At 38.8% G+C, this 24,311-nt stretch overlaps 1 pseudogene; it reads right to left on the reverse strand.

Moving 5' to 3' along the window:
* Positions 1 to 19,652: 19,652 nt before the first annotated feature.
* LOC143855963 (uncharacterized) lies at positions 19,653 to 20,837 on the reverse strand (annotated as a pseudogene).
* Between the last annotated feature and the right edge of the window lie 3,474 nt (positions 20,838 to 24,311).

The raw sequence follows: 24,311 nt of genomic DNA on the forward strand, positions 1-24,311 counted from the left end.
GGACCATCTCTTTATTCTCGAAATAGGTTTATCAATTCCTCACATTCTTTAGAGGGTAATGTATTTTCAATCGGCATTCACTGAATCAAAGTTTCAGTGCCAATGTTTATCACTTCAATTTCATCTTTGAAAGGTTGGGATTGGCGCTCCTCCTCTTGTTCAAGTAATTGATGTGACTCAAGTGGAGTTTCGTCAATTTTGTCCTCATTTGAGGAGTGAGTCTTACTTTAAGATCAGAAGCATACTTAAGAAACAGACACAAATGAACTATTGGGACTGAAATTTTATTTAAAGAAAAAACTATTATATCTGATGACCTATCCTGAACATGCTCAGGATTCACAACTCTAAATAAAAAGAAAAGTAAAAGATAACTTGCCTGGACTAGGCATTGACCTTGAACTGTAAGACCGGACTCAACAATTGTACTGACCATGATGACTGACTCAACATAAAATAGTAAATGACTAAAACTTTAACCGCTACAACTGTCTAGCTTTGGAGGCTCGGTGAAGGCTGGTTCACATCAGGATAGCAGCTACTAGAACATCTTCACTGTCTGTATCTTCTTCTTCTTCAAAAGGATCTGACCCAGACGTTCAGAGGTAGGTTTTAAGGCACAGATAAGTGTGAGAGGATCAAAATTTAGGTCTCCTATGATTATAACATTGACAGCAGCAACAGGGTTTGCATGACCAGGTAATGGGTTATTGGTAGCATTGGGTCTTGGGTCAAACACAAGGCCTTTATTGTCGAGCAACCTCTGGATTCTGAATTTTAGGGCAATGCAATTATCAGTGAGATGGCCGGAATTTCTATGGTATTCGCAGTGTTGATCTGCTCCCCAATTTGCTGGCAAAGGATTGTGAGGAGCCCTAATGTCGGGTAGGGTTATGCCACCTGAGGCTAGACACTCCTTGAGTATCTCAGATGGTGGAACAGGGAGAGGGGTAAATTCTGTCTGGGCCTGTGGTCGAGGTGCGGTAACAGGTTGGGTATAGTCCATCACCATGGGGTTATGAGGTTTTGGAGGCTGAGGCTTGGAGCGGGAAAGGTTATTAATTTCAGCTGATGGAAGCTTCCTGAATTCTCTGGTATTCGGGTTACTTCGGTTAAATAGTCCTTGAGCCATAGCTTCCTCAATCTATGTGCCTGCTACGATGAAGTGTTTGAAATTCGGATAATATTGGAGAGACATGTGATATTGGAGCTGAGAGGATATATTCTCCATAATCATCTGGACCTGTTCTTCTTCAGAAGGGCGCTCCATCATCTGCACCGCTAACCTTCTCCATCTTTTCACAAAAGTTAGGAAAGACTCCTTCGTATCTTGTTTGGTCCTCTCCAGATCTTTTCTGGTGATCTCGGTGCCATTATCATACTTGAACTGTTTGATAAGTTGTTCCCCTATGTCTTTCCATGTCTTATAACGGGTTTTGTCTAAGACCATGAACCATCTTCTGGCAACTTTAGTGAGAGAAACAGGGAATAGTTGGGCCATTTGCTCGGGAGATAGGTCTTGAGGCTGACACATGATGGTAAACATCTGCAAGTGAGTGACGGGACAACCAATGCCGTCGTATTTGTCTAAGTCTCGCATCTGGAAGTTTGCCGGGAGACGGATTTCAGGGAACAATGTGAGGTCACTCGGATTGAAACCTTCTTGATCTTGACATTGCATATCTTGAACCTGCTTGTAAGACTGTCCAATTTTTCCATAACCGACCTATCAACCATCGATTGAGGAAGTTTACTGTGATCTTCGTTGTACTGCTTTTTCTCAAACTCTTCTTCAGTTTTATCTGGGATAGGGATGAACGTTGGCTGGGCTGGTGCTGTAGAAGTAGTTGTATGGTGCATGGGCTCTTTACCTTTAGAACTGGAAGGTGATGGCCCAAGTTTCTCAACAAGTTGGGCTTTGATGGCCTGATTTTCATCTTTGATCTCTTCTAATTGCTGGAGAACTAAGGCAAGAGTTTCAGCAACAGTAGCGAGCAGAGAATTCTCTTGGTTTTCTGCCATGGGTGGGAGAAAGAAGGGGACGCCGGAGTTCTCACAGAGGGTGGTGGAGAGACAATTTCCTCTCCAACCGTGAAGAAGTCCGAACCCAAGGAGTGGTAGATTTAGCTATGGTGCCAACTTCATGTCATGGAAATAATGAACACGAGGTATATGAGCTTGACATTCATGGAGTGTTTCTTCTCAATGACTGAAAAAGATTATGGAGTAAGCAAGTAATTTGTACAATAAGATGAATCCTAAAGGACCAAAACATGACAATAATGGCAAAATCGTATAAGGAAATGCCCCTAGTTCAAGGATCATGAGAGTGAACTCTGAAGGACTTAGCAAAATATTCTTGAAAAAGGTTGCCCTTAGAGTAAGAAGAGACTAAGGGTACAAGTACGATCAGATCATCAAGATTGCACAATCAAATGACTGAGACACAATTCCTGCCAATTGAGAAAGAGAATGAAGACATAATCGAATCCCACAAGAGGCGAATGATAGACACAAGATTAAAAGATGAGATTGCATAGGATTGCTTTCAACAGGTAGATCAGGAATGGCTAATCCTAAGAAATCTTAGGCAAGATGGGATTTATATCCTAATCCCAAAGGAAAAGTTTTTTAATCTTTGTACATTTTAACAGTGTTACCTGAAGGCATCAAACCCCAATCCTAATCTAGCGGAGTGGAGAGAGGATCTCGACTCAAGACTTTATTAGTGTTCCTAAGAACTGATCGTAGCCATTCGAACATGGACTACAGCCTAATCTAGACACCATTGGATAAGATATCCTAATCTAAGCTCACACACGTGATGCACGTGTGTTCGTATACTATATGCATGTGTGGGGTAATCTAGGGGTAAGGCCAAGAGTTCCCTTAGCGCGAATCCGTGCTCAATATACTGTACCAGTGTCCGACATATCAGTACGTGAACAAGAGATCCGTTTACGCACCATAAAGGTACTAGGCTAAGAGTGAAATGCTTCTCTAGCACAGAGGCACCAGGTGATGAAATCCCAGTCAACCATGCTAGATAACACTCCGGATTCTTAAAATAGGACGTGTGTGCATGTGAGATGCAAGGGTTTAGATGCAAGTGATGTAAGTGTGTGCAATAAGTTTGCGCAATCTATGATGCCTTCAGGTTTTGTTAGATTAAATTTGAGTAAAATGTGATGAGAAAATAAAACATACAAACTAATCTAACAAGTATAAGATATAAGATAGTGTTTTTTATGAGCCAGTTAAAATAAATTCAAACGAGTTATCCTTTGAAGTTTTAATGAAGTTAGGTGGTCCCCAGCAGAGTCGCCAAACTGAGGGACCCGATCCCGAGAGAGGGTCGCGAGCGCGCGAGGCGCCATACTCTCTCTTGGTCTGTCGTACCCACGCGAATGATGTGTGCTTTTTATTATTGATTTTAATTACCCAACAAAGCAGGCAGCAACCAAGCCATACGGTGCAAACAAACGTGCAACCCAGTACCCATAAGGGCAGAGGTCAGCCACCGAGCCTAGCAAGGTGTGATTTAATTCATCTTTTCCGTGAACTTAGGATCACTAAGGCAATCCAAATTCCACATAAAAGAGAGTGACAGAGTCGCCACCTAGATAAGGGATCTAGGACCCATAATTGACCAGAAATCTAGACTCGTTACCCGGTTACGAGAATGGAAGGTATGAGGATTTACCACTGATTGTAATATAAAATAACCGCAAGTGCACGGATCGCGTGTAGTCACGGGTCGAACTCAAGGAAGAGAAATCTAGTTATCAATCTTATTCTTGTACCGATAGAATACTAGCTATGATATAATGTTGCCTGGCAAACTCTCAGGATTTCCGTGGACTTGACCTCGGAGCCAACACTATATATAAGCGTATATTCTATTCAATCTAAGAATCGAATTCAACTAAGATCTTTTTTATTTAAAATCCTAATTTAGGCAAAGTGTACCAAATTTTAAGAGAAGTGATTAATTATCTAAAATCTAAAGTCTAATTAGAAAAGCTAGACTAAACTAATTTGCAAAAGAAAATTGATTAGAAAGGGGTTTGATCCAAATTGGAAAACTACTTGGGGCAAGAATCCACCATGGGTTGTGGGTTAGATTGTTGATTAAATTGAAAATATTACTTTGGCTTGTTATATAACCAATAAACATGGTCGATGGAGGATAAGATCGAAGGATGTCATTCCCCATGAGAGTTCATTAATTATACAATCAAGTTGTTTCTTATATATATATGCATACGTACAACGTACGTTATATTTGCGGAAAATAAAAATAAATTTTTTTTAATCAATATCCTTCCCCTTCCCCATGGGTTCATCTAAACCCCAAGCAAGGGAATTTAGCTACTCATGGAGGAAGGAAAAGAAACAATATTAAAGAAGATAGAGAAGAGAAGAAGAGCCATACAAAAACTTAAATAAGCAAAAGAACAAAAGTACTTTTTCTTTATTATTGAATTTGAGAATAAAAGTACATCAAATTATAACTTGAAATTGAACTTGAAAGCAAGGAACAAAAGTAGAAGAAACTTAGTCTTTTTCTCCTCAAGCTTTAGATCTTCTTCTTTGGTGTCTCTTTGTATGATTGGATTTAATAGTTGGCTCACAAACTTGAAGAAGATGGACTCGGTTGGATTGTGACTTATGTAAAGAACAACAACGAAAAGAAAACGAGAAAGAACTATTATGAGAATGAGAATGTACTAGGCTTGAGAGAGAAAAAAGAGTGTGTTTTGTTTTTTTTAAGAGAATGAAATAGTGGTAAAATATATGGTCGTCCCACCTCCCTTCCCTTTTTTTAATATATCTATATAAAACTCTCTCTAAACATGACCTCTTTCTAAAAATAATTTTCCAAGTTTAGATAGCATTCCAAATTCATTCACCGAGTTACTATCTTGGGCTCCTTTTTCTATTTCTTGTTTTTAGTACCTCTCATAAACACACATCCATACAAGATAAAGCTGAAATAGACTCCAATGGTTCTTGATTCTTGATCCAACAGTTGGGTGAGATCCTTCTTCTAAAGTGAGTCCAAAGCTGCTGATGTTGTGAGAAAATTTCTAAAAAGATGCCGTAAAAAAAAATATAGAAAGACTCCCATTGCCAAAACTTGCTTTGCATGGAGAGGCAAGAAAATTGCTAATTTTTTTTCTTTTATTCTTTCCTGCTAATCACTTGCCATAGCAAGGAATCATTCATGCCAAAAGAAAGAAAGAACTCTTCCTATGTGTCATCCGAAAAATTGAAAATAGCAAGATGATGTCACGCCCATCTCATATAATTGCCAAGAAAAACCGCTACTCCTCTCCTTTAGAAATTGTGGACCCCGATCCGAGAGGGGCGGGAGGACGGGCCCCCACGCGCGAAGTCTCAGGATCATCCACGTGAATGGAGAGCTCTACCAAGGAACTCTCGAAAGAAGTGCCTCTCACAGTATGAGTGGCGATAAAAAGGTGAGATACCTCTCGATTCGGGGACTAACCCAGATTCAAGGCGTACCTTAAACAAAGAAGAGTCGCCATCCAAGGAAGTAGGCCCTGGATCCCATACTATGCTCTGTTGCAACGGATAACCAGAGATATAAAAGAAGGTTCGTGCCTGGTTACGTATTCGGAAGGTCCAAAGAGCACCTCATCCGCCCAAGTGCGAGCACCTGGTCTCTTATGCCATTTATTAAATAATTTTGAATAGTTTTGGGCGATAGTCATATGAAATGGGAACGAATATCTCCGAGAAGACGTCTATCTAATCATGCATGTCTCGGAGATGAATAATAAGCACACATAAAAGAAATGAAAGAAGTGTCGCCTAATAATAGCTAGGTTATGAGTGTCATACCTAATTGATGTCTGAGTTCTGGTGTGCAAACACATGCATGCTACAGCTAAAGGTATAGGATCTATACATGAAAGTAAGAAAACACAGCAAAACACACAACACAATTCAATTCTATACATGACTGGACAAAATGAATCCTTAAACTCTAATGCGACTTGACTCGGACCAAGATGGCCGTCCATCCCAGCCGCTCTATGTATCCCGGCCTCGGGAAGAATCGGAGTCAACGTAGTTCGATGACCTATTCTAACTACGATCCCTAACCATTTAGAACCGCTATCCTAGACTCGATCCACTAGACTCGACTGATTTTTAAAGCTTTTTACACGATAGCTTAAGTTCAGGTGAATTGTAATTTTCAGGACTCTTTATATGCCCTAACTAATGCAAGTTGATTAGCCTTAAGCTAATGCAGGTGGACCCTACATCCTATGTGTATCTAGGCTGTGCAACCTAATGAAAACCATGGGCTGACTATATGCTTCCTAGTCTAGCCATCGGTTCGACTAAATGTCTAACCGATCGACTCGAGGCCTCATAACTCTAGGGACACTCACACGACAGGACACACCATATCAATACAAATCAGGACAGACTCCTAACTCTAAAACACCCCAAATATCTAGGACAGACTCCTAACTCTAGGGGAAGATCTTTTTGAAAAGGTTTTGAAGAATTTTTATATTTTTAGAAGGTTTGAAATGTTTATTTTTAAAGGTTTGGCTGGACTTGGGATGTGAATCCCAAGCTGCACTACGTACCCTGTGTAAAGGGATCAAGCCAACGTAGTTCGAAAAAGAATTTCCTAACTACTCTCCTAATAACTCAAGATTTTTGAGATTTTTGGTTTTTCAGATGTTTTTGATGTTTTTGACACAAGAGGACAAAATCCTATCATCATAAGGGCAGGACAGACTCCTGATATCCCGCAAAGGTTGGACAGCATCCTATGCTTTACGGGGGAATGAACATAATAACAACTCTGGAAGAGTTGGACAGCATCCTATGCCTTGCAGGAGTGGATAAAAAAAATCATATGATTTGATGAGAGGTTGGATAGAATCCTAACCCCTATGATGATAGGACTGACTCTTTAAAGAAATACTAACTCTCTAAGGACAGACTCCTGTGCTAAAAGACTGACTCTCAAACTAATGACTCTAAGAGAGGTGCTAATGAGACATGTCATGTCTCCTAGGGATGGACTCACTAATGAGACAAAGCTTGTCTCTAAAGGATAGAACATTCTCTGCATGAGACATAGCCTGTCTCCTTGAAGGTAAGCTTCCCTACGAGACAAAGCATGTCTCTCTAAAAGGGTAAGCTTTGGATAACTCCTTCATTGCCCTTGCAATGAGAGGACAAATTATAAGGGTTTCTAAACACTGAGTAAGTCTAAAAAAAATAAGAGGGTAGATAAGGAGAGGTGTCAATGAGACTAAGCAAGTTTCCAAAAAGAGAGGGGCTCCAGATATCTCTTTCATTGCCCATGCAATGAATGGATTTCTAATGTTCAAGGGTATGCATCTAAAAGACTGGGCAAATCTTTTAAATGAAAGAGGGGAGTGCTACTTGGACTGAGCAAGTCCTCTATGGTGGGCTTGGGCTAACGCCTTCATCCCCGCTGCGATGAATGGATTACCTAAAGTATAAGGGCATCTAAAAGATTACAAACTCTCTACCTAAAGAAAGGGAGATTAGAGCAGAGGGTACTACCACATCAGGTAAGCTCCTCTAAGACTGGGCTTGGGCTAGCGCCTTCATCGCCTTTGCAATGAAAGATATAGTTAGGGCAACTACCAGTCCAAGTTGATTTTCAATGAATAACATAAGCTACCCAACCACATGAAAGACAGGTGATCTAAGTATCCTAGTGATTGGGACGGGAACATGGACAAATATTTGAATGAATCAAGTATAAGAAGCAAGTACTTGAGTCACTACACTGATAATGACGCACCCGCATATACACTATGCTCATCCACTTTTAGTCATTCTGGAATTAAAGAAAATTATCATTCTTTTCAAACATTTGTTGAAAACAACATCAACTAAATTGGAAGAAGGCAAATTGTATTACAAAACAACTAACATTTAGACATGGGTAGCCATTTAATTAATTATATATATATATATATATATATATATATATATATATATATCAGACGAATCCAATTGATGCTATATAACCATCATGACACTATTTCTCATAAAAGATAACCACAATTCAAGGTCACAAACGTTTGGACAAACAAAATCAAGACTCAAATCAAGCTTTGGAATAAGGTCAATACTCATAACCAAATAGATGAGAAAATAACAAAAATCAACTAAGAAAGAGACAAAATTCAGAGATAAAGATCAAACAGGGGAACTTATCTCTAAAAAATTTTGTAACTTCATTTTAATACAAGCAACCCAAATTGATGGCATTAAAGCAAATCACAGACTTAACATCATTAGGGTCCATTCGGTTGCCGAAAGAATTTTGATTTCGATTTCTCACATTCATAGCCCTTTTATGTTGCAATTTGAATTTAGATCGAATACTTGGATTTCCAAATGTGCCTTGTAAACAAGTGATCAGAAACCCACAGATCCAGCATTTTCCTTCTTTGTCTTCCCTCAACAGGAGCTGGTGGATCTGATCACTTTGTGTTCACAACTCAATTCCAAACCCAAATACACAATAAACATATCCAAATGGGCCTTCATAGTAAATACAATTTCTATTTAGATTATAATATGAGAAGATTACCTGAGTTCCAGCAAGGTTGGACAATGGAAGTTATTCCGATCTAAACAATGACTGGATCGGAGATGAGTCAACGGAATTTGCAGAAATTGACGAAACTTGCGATTCTTGCCAAAAATCGCAAAATTACGAGAAAAAAAAAGAAATGGCAATCAGATCTTTCCTCTCTGCTCTTAGATCTCTCTCGGATGATCTGAAATTGAAACCCAAAGAATGGAGAAGATCAGCGCCGATTGATGGATTCACCGGAGGATTTGCAGAGGTGGCAGACTCCGGCAAATTGATTGGAGAAGATGACCTTTGCTTAGGAACCCTAGCTCTCTCTCTCTCTCTCTACGCTCAGATTTTTCCAGAAAATGAGAAAATCCCCTTCTCTTTTGCAGATCTGAGAATTCGAAGAGAAGAAGATTGGAATCTGACAGATCTCACCGGAAATTATAGTGATTCGTCAAATGTGATGAAGTAATATCAAGATCGGAGCTGGAACTCGCCAGAGAATGTGATGCTCGACGGGGAGTTAGGGTTTGAGGAGAAAAATGGGGGGAAAAAGATGATAGATGGAGGTAACAGCGAGGACGAACATAATCGGAGTTCCGGTAGAAAATTTAGAGAACGGCCGGAGAAGATGGATTTGCCGGAGAAGAGGAGATCGGAGAGGAAGAAGAAGGGAGTTGGGTTTCGCACAGATCTCGCTCTCTCTCTCGGATTTTCTCAGCATTTTTTTTTAAATGAGATTAAAACTGCATATATAAGCATTTTTTTGAAATTGATATCCGCACTCCAGGTGGATGAGGCGCGCAAAAAGTTGATATAGCGCGCCCGCCATTTTTGTCTTTTTCGGCTCAGGTTCGGACCCATCCAGGATAATCCACCCCCCTTTCCAGCTTATACTACGACACTTACCTCGGCTCGTTAGCTAGGCAAACGCGCTCGGATTTTGATGAAATTTCACAAGTACCTTGCTGGGACCCTAAGCTAGCATAGGGTGAAGTTTGGGACCCTAGCTGATTGATTTGGTGGGGGTTTGCATAAAATTGGAGGGTTTAGGGCACGGTCAAAATGGGGTGTCTACAGATGCCCCTCTTTGGCAGAGCGTGCTTGTCGCGAGAATGCCAAAGCTGAATAGATAGCACATTTTGACTAGCCCAAAATTGATTGGAGAGAAAGAAGAATGAAGAAGATGATTTGGCGAATATTGGACTTTTGGAAGGATCAGATACCTCAGGGGTTGTGATATGGAAGAGATGCCTCAGGGGTCTTCATTTGGAAAGGCTTTGGTACTTTTCAGATTTCTACGCTCGGGGCGGATGTTCTCAGGAAGAATTTGGTTTTTAAAATTTCACATTCAACATGACTTATGGGCCATTTGGTGAAACGCTGGACACATAACTCAGCATTCAAAACATATTGGTGAAATAGCCTCCCACCAGACATATAACTCGAGTAACACATCGATCACACAGGTATTCCTGACTCCGATCTGAGAGAGGTGGTGAGGGACGTGCCCCCATGATTGATCTCAGGATCATCCACGTGAATGGAGAGCTCTACCAAGGAACTCTCGAAAGTAGGTGCCTCTCACAGCATGAGTGGCGATACAACGGGTGAGATACCTCTCGATTCGGGGACTAGCCCAGATTCGAGGCGTACCTTAAACAAAGAAGAGTCGCCATCCAAGGAAGTGGGCCAAGGATCCCATACTATGCTCTGTTGCAACGGATAACCAGAGATAAAAAGAAGGTTCGTGCGTGGTTACGAATTTGGAAGGTCCGAAGAGCACCTCATCCGCCCAAGTGCAAACACCTGGTCTCTTATGCCATTTACTTATTGATTTTGAAGAGTTTTGGGCAAAAGTCATACGAAATGGGAACACATATCTCCGAGAAGACGTCTATCTAATCATGCATGTCTCGGAGATGATTAATAAGCACACAGAAAAAGAAATGAAATAAGTGTCACCTGAGAATAGCTAGGTTATGAGTGTCATACCTAATTGATGTCTAAATTCTGGTGTGCAAACACATGCATGTTACAGCTAAAGGTATAAGATCTGTACATGAAAGTAAGAAAACACAGCAAAACATACAATACAAAACAATTTTATATATGACCGGACAAGATGAATCCTAAAACTCTAATGCGACTTGACTCGGACCAAGATGGCCGTCCATTCCAGCTGCTCTACGTATCCCGGCCTCGGGAAGAATCGGAGTCAACGTAGTTCGATGCCCTATTCTAAACTACTATGCCTGACCATCTAGAACCGCTATACTAGACTCGATCCACTAGACTCGACTGATTTTTAAAGCTTTTTGCACGATTGCTTAAGTTCATGTGAATTGTAAATTTTAGGACTCTTATATGCTCTAACTAATGCAAGTTGATTAGCCTTAAGCTAATGCAGGTGGGCCCTACATCCTATGTGTAACTAGGCTGTGCATCCTAAAGAAAATCACGGGCTGACTATATGCTTCCTAGTCTAGCCATCAGTTCGACTAAATGTCTAACCGATCAACTTGAGGCCTCCTAACTCAAGGACCCTCACACGATAGGACACACCATATCAATACAAACAAGACAGACTCCTAACTCTAAAACACCCAAACGGCTAGGACAGACTCCTAACTCTAGGGGAAGATCTTTTTGAAAAAGGTTTCGAAGGATTTTTGTATTTTTGAAAGGTTTAAAATGTTTATTTTTAAAGGTTTGGCTGGACTTGGGATGTGGATCCCAAGCTACACTACGTACCCTGTTGAAAGGGATCAAGCCAACGTAGTTCGGAACAGAATTCCTAACTACTCTCCTAATGACTCAAGATTTTTGAGATTTTTAGTTTTTCAGATGTTGTTGATGTTTTTGACACAAGAGGACACAATCCTATCATCATAAGGGGAGGACAAACTCCTGATATCCCGCAAAGGTTGGACAGCATCCTATGCTTTGCGGGGCAATGAACAGAATAACAACTTTGCAAGGGTTGAACAGCATCCTATACCTTGCAGGAGTGGATAAAAAAATCATATGATTTGATGAGAGATTGGAAAGAATCCTAACCCCTATGATAATAGGACAAACTCCTGAAAGATTGACTCTCTAACTAAAGACAGACTCTCTAGCTAAAGGACTGACTCTTATATGAAAGGACTGACTCCTAGTGTACAAACCTAAGAGGGGAGTGCTAATGAGACTAGGTTAGTCTCCTAAAAGAAATGGAGATAAAGAAGGGTGCTAGTGAGACTAGAAAAGTCTCCTATAAGAGAGAACACTATGACCAAAGAGACAAAGCCTGTCTCTAGAAGAGTTTGAATTTTACCACATGAGACATAGCCTGTCTCCCTGAGGATAAACTTTTCTACGAGACAAAGCATGTCTCTCTAAAAGAATATGACTTTGCTTACCTGAGACATAGCTTGTCTCCCTAAATTGGGGCTCTAAATGACAATGTTTAAGGGTATCCCAAAACACTGGGCAAGTCTTAAAAACAAACGAGGGGAGGGCTACTCGGACTAAGAGAGTCCCCTAAGGATGGGCTTGGGCTAGCGCCTTCATCGCCCTACAAGGAATGGGTTTCTAATGCTCAAGGGTATATATCTAAAAGACTGGGCAAGTCTTTTAAATGAAAGAAGGGAGCGCTACTTGGACTGAGCAAGTCCCCTAAGGATGGACTCTAAACAAGGCTTGTCTCCAAGGGAGGTATACCTTACGAGACATAGTGTGTTTCCTAATGGGGTTCTGGTTTCAAAGCATAAGACATCATCAGGTGTTGGCTAATAACTATGCTGCATTATTTTCATACCTAAACATGCCCATCTTTACATACAATCCCAATTCTTATTCTAATGAACACAAGTTATACCAGAGCATGGAATTGTACATATGTTGCAACACAAAACTGATTGGGTCGCTAAGTGAACTTGTACCAGTTCGTGGTGTAATATTTTGAAAATAAAACTGAACTTTACAACTGCAGTGCAAGCATTTTTAAAAGAAGACTAAACTTGTACCAACTATTATATAGTAAGTATCTAATTTCAAATGCTAAAACCAAAATGTATGAGCAAGGCCTGTACTGAACCTAAACGAGTTCAAAACAATCCATTCCAACGTGATTATTTGACACAGTTCTGAGATGAAAAACCATAAACATTCCATACGCCAACAAACAGAAAATGATTCTCTGTACGAAAATAATGAGATTGTGAAAGTTGACATCTTTAACAAGTGAGACAAACCAATGAGACAAACCAAAGAGATTGTGAAGATTAATATCTTTAACAAAACCTTAGAATCTTATGTGAATTTCACTACTCAAGATAGAAGTTCTCTGGGTATAAGAACATGCCAATAACATTCATTTCAGCAGGTGCTGAGCTTGAATCAAAGTAATTTGCAGACAACAAATTTCTCAAACACAATTGAAAAATGAGGCAGTAAGCACAGTTGAATTAATATCAAAGCTTATGGAGGAATTAGTACATGAAATGACCAATAAATTTTGAATTGAACAGTTCACAATCAGAGAATTATCAACACAAATGATTGTCTAGTCTTAGAACTACAGCCTATTGCTTTTGGACTCACAACCAAAGATTCAAACGAGAACAAAATTTGTTGGACCATTTCACAAGTGAAATTCAGGTATAATCTGATTTTTTTACATGCAGAGTATATAAAAAAAATCAAAGGCAATATCAAATATTGAAAATTAGTTATGACCATATCGTTCAAGGATCACAATCATCAGCTAGAAAATCAAATGAAAATCAGATCCATAAGCCAAAAAAACTATATATATAAAAAAAAAATTATACCAAAATCAAAGTAGAATAATAAGGGGATAGAAGCCATACCTGGATATGTAAGATCTCACGCATTTTCACTAGATTTGAATTTTTAGGGAATGAGTCATTTAGAGTATTTCCAGCTGAAATTGCAGATTTCTCCTTCTTCTTTTTTTTTTTTCAAGATCTACTCCTTCTAAAGGATATTCCCCTGAATAATAGCTAAAGAAAACAGACAATGACCGGATCTGTGTAAAAATGGTCGGAAAAAGAACGGTCGAATTTTGACCAGAATCCGGCAAGGCTCGCCGGAGAAGATGAGAAAATTAGTTCGTCTCGGCTCCCTTTTACAGATCTGGATGATGTTTGAACAAATCAAAGAAGCAATGACTCAAATCCGGAGATCCGCACCTCAGATCTAGGGTTGAAATGAACCTAATGACTAGATCTATGATTTAGATCTAGGCAGTAGGGTTTAGATCTAAGTTCTAAGATTCTATGTAAAGAAAATAAGAAGAAAAATATAGACAATGAAGCTTGAAGAAAGGAAATCTGACGGATTTTTGATCGGAACTCCGATGAGCTTGCCGAGGAAGACGATCGGAAGCAAGAAAAGAGGAAAATCTCTCGTTTCTCTTTTCCTCTCCCCTTTCTCCCCTCTCTCTCTCTTTTAGGATGTGTAGCCGGAGATCGATCTTGCCGGAAAAACGCAGGATTTGGCCGGAGAAGCTTGATCGGAGAAGAAAATGGGGTAGGGATTTGGGGAAAAAAAAAAAAATCTCTCGCTCTCTCTCTCTGTTTTTCCAAATTTTCCTTTTTTATTTCTTTAATAAAGGGGATATCTGGTATTTATACAAATTTTTGGGTGCTGATATTAGTAATCCAAATTTGATGGGCGCGCGGTTTTGTGATGAGCGCGCGGATTTGATAGGCGCACGAATCTTCGTGTCCTATTCAGAATCTGCTCGGTACCGTTCCAGGATAATTCGCCCCCCTTTTGCGGTTTACATTACGGTCCTCTCTCGGCTTGTTTGCTAGGCAAACGCACTCCGATTTCGATGAAATTTTATGGGGACCTAGCTGGGGCCTTAACCTAGCTTAGGGTGAAGTTTGAGACCCTAGCTCACTGATTTGATAGGATTATTAATTTTCACAGAGAGGTTTAGGGCCCGGTCAAAATGGGGTGTCTACAGAAATGAACACATATTTCTAATTCGTTGAGACATGGTGAGCCTATTGGTCAAATTCCAATCATGGCATAATTAGTGGGCTCCACCAATTTCCCCCAAAAGTCAAGTTTCCACCTTTTCATGCATATATACGTAGGCCTTTGTTATCATTCTTTGCTGCAAAAATACTATAACAGACCTTGTCTACTTTCCACATAAAACAAGATTTCATATAAAGCATGTTACTACTTTTATCTTTGAGAAAGAGTTAGAATGCCCATTATATCCCCCATGCATATGCTTTCAAGATTCCCTTTGGAAATTGCAACTAAAATAGAAAGGGACTTTAATCGCCTTCTTTATCCATTGCCCCTTTTTATATAATATAAAATTTTAGTTTCTAAAATGGGCTCCACACATGCACGATCTTGTAAAAAACACATTGGCTCCTATTCCAGTGGTTGATCAAAACCGTTCATTTCCCACCAATCAAATACATGATCTAATCGGAGCCATCCATTTTATAGCCCGCCATTTAAATTGGTTTCACCCCTAAAATGATTTTCCAAGGCTTATTCGAAACAACCAATTGGTGGGCCATAAGATGATCTGAATTCTTCAAATGATGGGTATTGTGATAAATGAGTTGCGCTCCCATCTTCTTAGCTCCATTTTTCATGAAAATCCATAAATAACCCTGAAATACAAGAAACACACAAAATACCTTAGTAGCACCGCGTTAAATAACAAAATATGCATGTTTCCTATCACTAACATTCATACATAAATGTGTTCATCAAATTCCCCCATACTTTAGCTTTGCTTTTCCTCAAGCAAACAAGAAGAAAAATAACTAAACACAAAATCCGAAACAAAAATAAAATCCTAACTCACTTTCGTAGGAATCACGATTGCACTTAGCATGTGCAACAAGCCTTTAAACCCCTAGATTACCATAGTGGACGAGTTGTGTCTCGTGAGTGTTTGCAGTGAATATACACACAAAATTCTAAAATAAACTTTTCTTTCCAAATCTCACTATAGGATAAAGCCAAAAATTTATAATCATTTTTCTTTGATAAATTACTCAAAATAGAAGAACAAGAATACCTCCATACTTAAACTTTGCATCATATCCCAAGTTGGAAAAATTAAAAAAAAAATTTTAATCAAGGAATTCTCTTTTGAATTTTTCCTACTCTTCTCCCTTAAATTTTCTTCTAATGTAATCGTACCATAAAAGAAATTTGATTCGAAAACTTCGTAGAAAATTTGCAAATTTATATGGCCCACCATACTTTCCACTTTTTCCATACTTTCTAAGAATAGAACTCACTTTTGTAATCCTCTACTGCTTTTGGCGTGAATGACATGCAGGGCATGCACCAGACACCCAGGCTACTAAGCATTGTCCGACTAATCTTTGATTTGCATATGTCATAGACATTGATTCATATGAGTTCAAGCTTTACCTTTGATTATGTGCAATGCTTTGATTTATTAAGCTTTGTAATTGACCCATGTATGGAGTTTTCAGTCAGTTGCTCTCAAGCCAGTTGGCTTTAAGGAACTAGGCATAAAAACCCTTCAGACTTAATAGCTCAAGTCAAAAAGGCTACAAATCAAAACTACAATCAAGAAGCCAACTTTCTAAAAATATTTCTTTCTTTCTTTTGTTTCAACCTTTCTTTTCTTTTTAACCATACCATATAAAAAGCAAGTTTCTATTTCTATTTCTTATTCAAATTCTTTTAAAAGAAAGATTCCAAAAGAAAACAAAACTAAGAAAGGAAAGTATTCTTTCTAATTTTTTCGGATTCCAAAATTAAAATATCCACTAACTTTCTTTCTTAAAATAGGAAAACAACTTTCTTTCTAAAAATACCAAGTTCTTTCTCATTTGAGAGAAAAATTACCAAAAACAAAAAGAAAAGAAACTTTCTAACTTTAACTATAGAAAAGACTAGAAAAGAAAGTTTCTAAAAGCTACCCCCATACTTGATTTATGCATTGTCCTCAATGCATTAAAAATAGAAAGAAAAATATGAGGACTAAAAATAGAAAGGAGGGTACGTACCGTATTTTCTTAAGTAGAATTGGAATAGGAAGATTCATGGAGATCCATGACTTCTTCCATAGTCGGCTTTGACAACTCAAGACCATTAACTTTAAAAATCTCACCATTGCTTGGATTAAGAACCTCGACCGCACCATGGGAGAAAACTTTGTTAACCACATATGGTCCATCCCAACGGGATCTTAACTTACCTGGAAAGATATGCAATCTTGAATTGTAGAGAAGCACTTTTTTGCCCTCTTGAAATGATTTTCTCAAAATATGTTTGTCATGAAAAGCTTTTGTCTTCTCTTTGTAGATTTCGCATTCTCATAGGCATCATTTCGCAACTCTTCCAACTCGGCAAGTTGAAGTCTTCTATGATTACCTGCATCAGACAAATCAAAATTTAGTTTCTTAATAGCCCAAAAAGCTTTATGTTCCAATTCAACCGGGAGGTGACAAGCTTTGCCATACACAAGGCAGTAAGGAGACTGACCATGATCAGTCTTGAATGCCGTCCTATGAGCCCACAGGGCATCCACTAATCTAATGGATTAATCTTTGCAGTTTGGATTCACTGTCTTATCAAAAATTTGCTTAATTTGCCTATTTGAAACTTCCACTTGGCCACTCGTTTGAGGATGATAAGGGGTGGCCAACTTATGAGTAACACCATATTTCTTCATAAGAGCTTCAAACGATCTATTACAAAAGTGCTTACCCCTATCACTAATGATGGCACGAGGTGTACCGAAGCGCGAAAAAATATTTTCTTTAAGAAACTTGACCACCACCTTATGGTCATTGGATTTGCAAGCAATGGCTTCAATCCATTTTGGCACATAATCTACACCTAACAAAATATACAAGTTTCCAAAAGAGTTGGGAAACGGACCCATAAAATCAATACCCCACACATCGAAGATTTCTACCACTAAGATCGGGTTGAGGGGCATCATATTTCGCTTTCTAACTCTTCCCAAGGATTGACATGACCTACAAGCTTGAAAAAAATCAAAAGAATCCGTAAAAAGACTAGGCCAATAGAAACCACATTGTAAAACTTTGTGCGCGGTTTTCTTTGCACTAAAGTGGCCACTACAGGCTTGATCATGGCAAAAAGATAGAATTGATTGGTGCTCATGATCGGGCACACATCGTCGGACAATCTGATCCGAACAAGTTTTGAACAAATAGGGATCATCCCAAAAGAAATACTTTACCTGTGAGTGAAACCGGTATTTGTCTTGGTTGGACCAATGATCCGGTGTAGCACCTGTAAACAAGTAATTCACAATATTTGCATACCATGGCTCACTAGAAATAGCAAACAATTGCTCATCAGGGAAGTTTTCATTAATTGGACCTTCGTCATTCTTTGCATTAGGAAGTCTAGACAAGTGATCGGCAACCAAGTTTTCTGTACCTTTCTTATCTCTAATTTCCAAATCAAACTCTTGAAGAAGTAAAACCCACTTAATGAGGCAAGCTTTAGCATCCTTCTTTCCAACAAGATACTTGATTGCCGAATGGTCGATATAAATTATCACATGTGATCCAATCAAGTAGGACCGAAACTTCTCTAATGCAAACACAACCGCTAAGAATTCTTTTTCTGTAGTGGTGTAGTTGAGTTGTGCATCATTGAGAGTCCTACTTGCATAATAGATTACATGCGGTAATTTATTGAATCTTTGACCCAACACAGCTCCTATTGCAAAGTCGGAAGCATCACACATAATTTCATACGGTTCGGTCTAATTGGGTGCTTGAATGGTAGGAGCTTTAGTTAACTCTTTTTTCAAACACTCAAAAGAATCGAAGCATTCTTTGGAAAACTCAAATTTTTTATCTTTTGCTAACAAGTTAGTTAGAGGCCTAGCAATTTTAGAATTTTTTTTTATAAAACGCCGGTAAAAGCTCGCATGGCCCAAATATGATCGAATATCCTTTACACTTTTGGGCGATGGAAGATGGACAATGAGGTCCACCTTGACTTTAACAACTTTAATACCTTCTTTTGAAATCACATGACCTAGAGCTATGCCCTCTTTTACCATAAAATGACACTTTTCCCAATTGAGGACAAGGTTCTTTTCTCTACTCCTTTGTAAGACCAATTTTAAGTGATGTAAACATTCGGCATAGGTGGAGCCATGAATAGTAAAACCATCTATAAAAGCCTCTAAGAAGGTCTCCACCATGCCAGAAAAGATACTCATCATGCATCTTTGGAAAGTTGCCGGTGCATTGCATAACCCAAAAGGCATGCGTCTATAAGCGAACGTTCCAAATGGGCATGTGAATGTCATTTTCTCTTGATCTTCAGGAGCTATGGAAATTTGGTTGTAACCGGAATATCCATCAAGAAAGCAATAATACTCATGACCTGCTAACCTTTCTAACATTTGATCAATAAAAGGCAAAGGAAAGTGATCATTCCAAGTAGCGACATTAAGCTTTCGATAGTCAATACAAACCCGCCAACCCGTTTGAATACGAGTAGGAATAAGCTCATTGGTGGCGGATTGTATAACCGTGACTCCCGACTTCTTAGGCACTACTTGGACGGGACTCAGCCATTGGCTATCTGAGATGGGATATATGATCCCGTTATCTAACCATTTTAAGATCTCTTTTTGGATGGCTTCTTTCATCACAGGATTAGCCCTTCTTTGATGTTCCCTTGAAGGTTTGGAACCCTCAATGAGATGGATGTGATGTTGCACAATCGAAGGGCTAATTCCTTTGATGTCGGCCATTGTCCAACCTATGGCTTCCTTGTTATCTTTTAGCAATTTAATGAGTTCCTCCTCTTGAGTGGAGGTTAGGTCCGCAGCAATTATTACAGGCAAAGTACAATTATCTCCCAAAAAAGCATAACGTAAATGAGAAGGCAAGGGCTTCAAGTCCAATTGTGGGGCTTCTTCGATTGATGGCTTTGGAAGAGATGTTGCTAGTGGTCCAACGGCTCCGCATTTTGAATGGCACATGCATTGGCAAAGAAATCGCTTCCTCCATCACCTCCTAGCTCCTCCAAGCAATTTTGGAAACCTGCATCAAAATCAATTTTAAAATTACTAAGAATATCATCAGGAAAAGAATGCAACATATTGATTTCTTCATGAAAATTTGGTTGCTTACCCAATTTAAAGACATTAGAATCAACCGATGTGTTTCCAAAAGACAATTTCATTAATCCATTTCTACAATTAATGAGAGCATTGCTAGTAGCAAGGAACGACCTAGCAAGAATGATGGGGATTTGGTCCTTGTTATTAACAACCGGCTCCGTGTCCAAAACCACAAAATCCACGGGAAATAAGAAATCGCCTACTTTTACTAGGGCATCCTCAACCATACCTTTTGGTGTTTTAATTGATCTATCAGCCAATTGGAGTGTGACGGTGGTAGGTTTGAGGTCCCCTAGTCCTAATTGCTTGAAAATAAAAAACGGTATGAGATTTACACTAGCTCCCAAATCTAACAAAGCATGATCAATTTGAGTGTTTCCAATAGTACATGATATAGTGGGACATTTCGGGTCCTTATATTTTGCTACCATTTGATGGGACAAAATAGAACAAAAATTTTGCGGCCAAGAAAGCTTTCTTGGGCACATTCGTTGTTCTCTTTTGTGTACATAGATCTTTCAAAACTTTAGCATGTGTGGGGACTTGGGAAATCGCATCAAGCAAAGGAATATTCACATGTACTTGTTTAAAAATATTCAAAACTTTATCAATTTGATCTACCTTTTTATTATTAGCAAGTCTCCTTGGATAAGGAGCTGTAGGAATGAAATCTCGTGCAGGGGGAGAAATTACCTCTTCTAGACTTACCTGTTTGGGCTCATCTTCTGAGCCAATGGAGGGAGGTTCTTCACTTACCTCTTTTTTAAGATCTTGAGCAATTTTAGAAGGTTCAGTGCTGACCTCCTCTTTGTGATATTCTTTTCCACTTCTCAAAGCATAAACCGCATTGCATTGATTCGCGGGGTCCTGCTGCAGCAAACTAGATTGCATGGCATTCAACTGATTCACCTGTGGTTGTTGATTCCCATTCATGGCCACATTCCTTGGGTTAGGAATGGGTTGACTTGGCATCTTTCCTTTTTCCCTTTCACTTAGGGCCGTAGCGAGTTGGGAAATTTGCTTTTCTAAGTTGTGTTGGCCCGTCATGAAGGTACTCATGAGAAGCTCCATGTTCTTCTCTAAAGATGCAATTCGTGCAGACTCCCCTTGTTTTTGAAAATCTGGAGGGGGCTGATTTGAAACATTATTAATCATGGGGTTTTGAAAAGTAGGAGGGGGAGGGGGTGACCGAACAAAAGTGGGAGGGAAGGTGGGCCTAGGTTGGCCGAATTGGCCTTGGCCTTGAAAATTGGATGGCCCACCTTGACTCCAAGAAAAGTTTGGATGATTTCTCCATCCCGGATTATAAGTGCTAGAATAAGGATTATTAGAATACAAAGCACTCACATTCTCAGTAGAACTACCAAACTTTGCAAGAGTTGGACACTCTTTCATGACATGGCCCGTGGCTTGACACCAATTACACATGGGAACACTGTGTGCAATTTGATTGACTTGTGAGGGTCCTTTGACAACTATTGTTTCTAGCCTTTTGATTAGGCTATCAAGATGGGCCTCTTTAGCCACGACACTCTCTATTAGAAATCCCTTGCTTGAAGTGGCTCTCTCACCGTCTTGAGTCGATTTCTATTCTCTTATTTTTTCTGCCAAATCAAGTAAGAAGTTCCATGTCGTGGCCTCATCCGTGAAAGATGTAAAACCGTTAGGACACATGGACTCAAGAAGTTGCTTTGTTTGGTAATCTATGTCCTCATAAACAATTTGGCATAAGTGCCACAAATCAATCCCATTGTGAGGACACTCTTGGAGTAGGTCTTTGAACCTCTCCATAAACTTAGAAAATGACTCTAATAGCTTTTGTTTGAATTGTAAAATATCGTTCCTAAGTTTATTAGTTTTATGTAATGGAAATTTTTTTTTTAGGAAAGCGACGACGAACTCCTCCCAAGTGGTGATGGAGTTTGTTGGTAAGCCATAGAACCACTTTTTGGCTCCATCCTTGAGTGAAAACGTAATAAACCGCAACTTTACCGCATCATCGGTAAGTTGTTGCAACTTAATCAAAGCACATACATCTTCAAACTCACGCAAAAATAAATAAGCATCCTCCGAAGGGAGGCCATGAAAATGAGGAAGCAAAGAGATAAATTGCGATTTTAGCTCAAAATTATTGCCCTGTGCAACCGGCAATCTAATGCAAGAAGGTTGTGCGGTTCGGGCCGGATAGAAGCGATCGCGTAAACTCTTTGGCGGCTCTTGTTCTTCCGCCATGACTACTTGATTTGGATTTGCTTCGATGTCTTCTGCCGTCTCTAATCGGTTTGCTCTTTCTAGTCGATTGGCCGAGTTCCGCACCCAACCTACTGTCATAAACACAAAAAAACCAAGTAAGAGAGATGGATAGACAAGAAACCAAAAATATAACTAAACTAAAAATAACTACTAATCTAACACTTCGAATAATTAAGATTCTAATGCAATTCTCTTCTCCGACAATGGCGCCAAAAACTTGATTGTATTATAAAATAACCGCAAGTGCACGAATCGCGTGTAGTCACGGGTCGAACTCAAGAAAGAGAAACCTAGTTATCAATCCTATTCTTGTACCGATTAGAATACTAGCTATGATATAATGTTGCCTGGCAAAATCTCAGGATTTTCGTGGACTTGACCTCAGAGCCAACACTATATATAAGCGTATATTCTATTCAATCTAAGAATCGAATTCAACTAAGATCTTTTTGATTTAAAATCCTAATTTAGGCAAAGTGTACCAAATTTTAAGAGAATTGATTAAGTATCTAAAATCTAAAGTCTAATTAGAAAAGCTAGACTAAACTAATTTGCAAAAGAAAATTGATTAGAAAGGGGTTTGATTCAAATTGGAAAACTACTTGGGGCAAGAATCCACCATGGGTTGTGGGTTATATTGTTGATTAAATTGAAAATATTGCTTTTGCTTGTTATATAACCAATAAACATGGTCGATGGAGGATAAGATCGAAGGATGTCATTGCCCATGAGAGTTCATTAATTATACAATCAAGTTGTTTCTTATATATATATGCATACGTACAACGTACGTTATATTTGCGGAAAAAAAAAATTTAATCAATATCCTTCCCCTTCCCCATGGGTTCATCTAAACCCCAAGCAAGGGAATTTAGCTACTCATGGAGGAATGAAAAGAAACAATATTAAAGAAGATAGAGAAGAGAAGAAGAGCCATACAAAAACTTAAATAAGCAAAAGAACAAAAGTACTTTTTCTTTATTATTGAATTTGAGAACAAAAGTACATCAAATTATAACTTGAAATTGAACTTGAAAGCAAGGAACAAAAGTAGAAGAAACTTAGTCTTTTTCTCCTCAAGCTTTGGATCTTGTTCTTTGGTGTCTCTTTGTATGATTGGATTTAATAGTTGGCTCACAAACTTGAAGAAGATGGACTCGGTTGGATTGTGACTTATGTAAAGAACAACAACGAAAAGAAAACGAGAAAAAACTATTATGAGAATGAGAATGTACTAGGCTTGAGAGAGAAAAAGAGTGTGTTTTGTTTTTTTTAAGAGAATGAAAGAGTGGTAAAATATATGGTCGTCCCACCTCCCTTCCCTTTTTTTAATATATCTATATAGAACTCTCTCTAAACATGACCTCTTTCTAAAAATAATTTTCCAAGTTTAGATAGCATTCCAAATTCATTCACCGAGTTACTATCTTGGGCTCCTTTTTCAATTTCTTGTTTTTAGTACCTCTCATAAACACACATCCATACAAGATAAAGCTGAAATAGACTCCAATGGTTCTTGATTCTTGATCCAACGGTTGGGTGAGATCCTTCTTCTAAAGTGAGTCCAAAGCTGCTGATGTTGTGAAAAAATTTCTAAAAAGATGCCGTAAAAAAAAAATATAGAAAGATTCCCATTGCCGAAACTTGCTTTGCATGGAGAGGCAAGAAAATTGCTAATTTTTTTCTTTTATTCTTTCCTGCTAATCACTTGCCATAGCAAGGAGTCATTCATGCCAAAAGAAAGAAAGAACTCTTGCTATGTGTCATCCCGAAAATTGAAAATAGCAAGATGATGTCACGCCCATCTCATATAATTGCCAAGAGAAACCGCTACTCCTCTCCTTTAGAAAGGAACACATATTTCTAATTCGTTGAGACATGGTGAGCCCATTGGTCAAATTCCAATTGTGGCATAATTAGTGGGCTCCACCAATTTACCCCAAAAGTCAAGTTTCCACCTTTCCATGCATATATACGTAGGCCTTTGTTATCATTCTTTGCTGCAAAAATACTATAACAGACCTTGTCTACTTTCCACATAAAATGATATTTCATATAAAGCATGTTACTACTTTTATCTTTGAGAAAGAGTTAGAATGCCCATTATATCCGCCATGCATATGCTTTTAAGATTCCCTTTGGAAATTGCAACTAAAATAGAAAGGGACTTTAATCGCCTTCTTTATCCATTGCCCCTTTTTATATAATATAAAATTTTAGCTTCTAAAATGGGCTCCACACATGCACGATCTTGTAAAAAAAACATTGGCTCATATTCCAGTGGTTGATCAA

This window comes from Tasmannia lanceolata, unplaced genomic scaffold, assembly GCF_043159265.1.
Source record: "Tasmannia lanceolata isolate RefF3 unplaced genomic scaffold, GAP_Taslan_0.1 ptg000023l, whole genome shotgun sequence".
Lineage (NCBI taxonomy): Eukaryota > Viridiplantae > Streptophyta > Magnoliopsida > Canellales > Winteraceae > Tasmannia > Tasmannia lanceolata.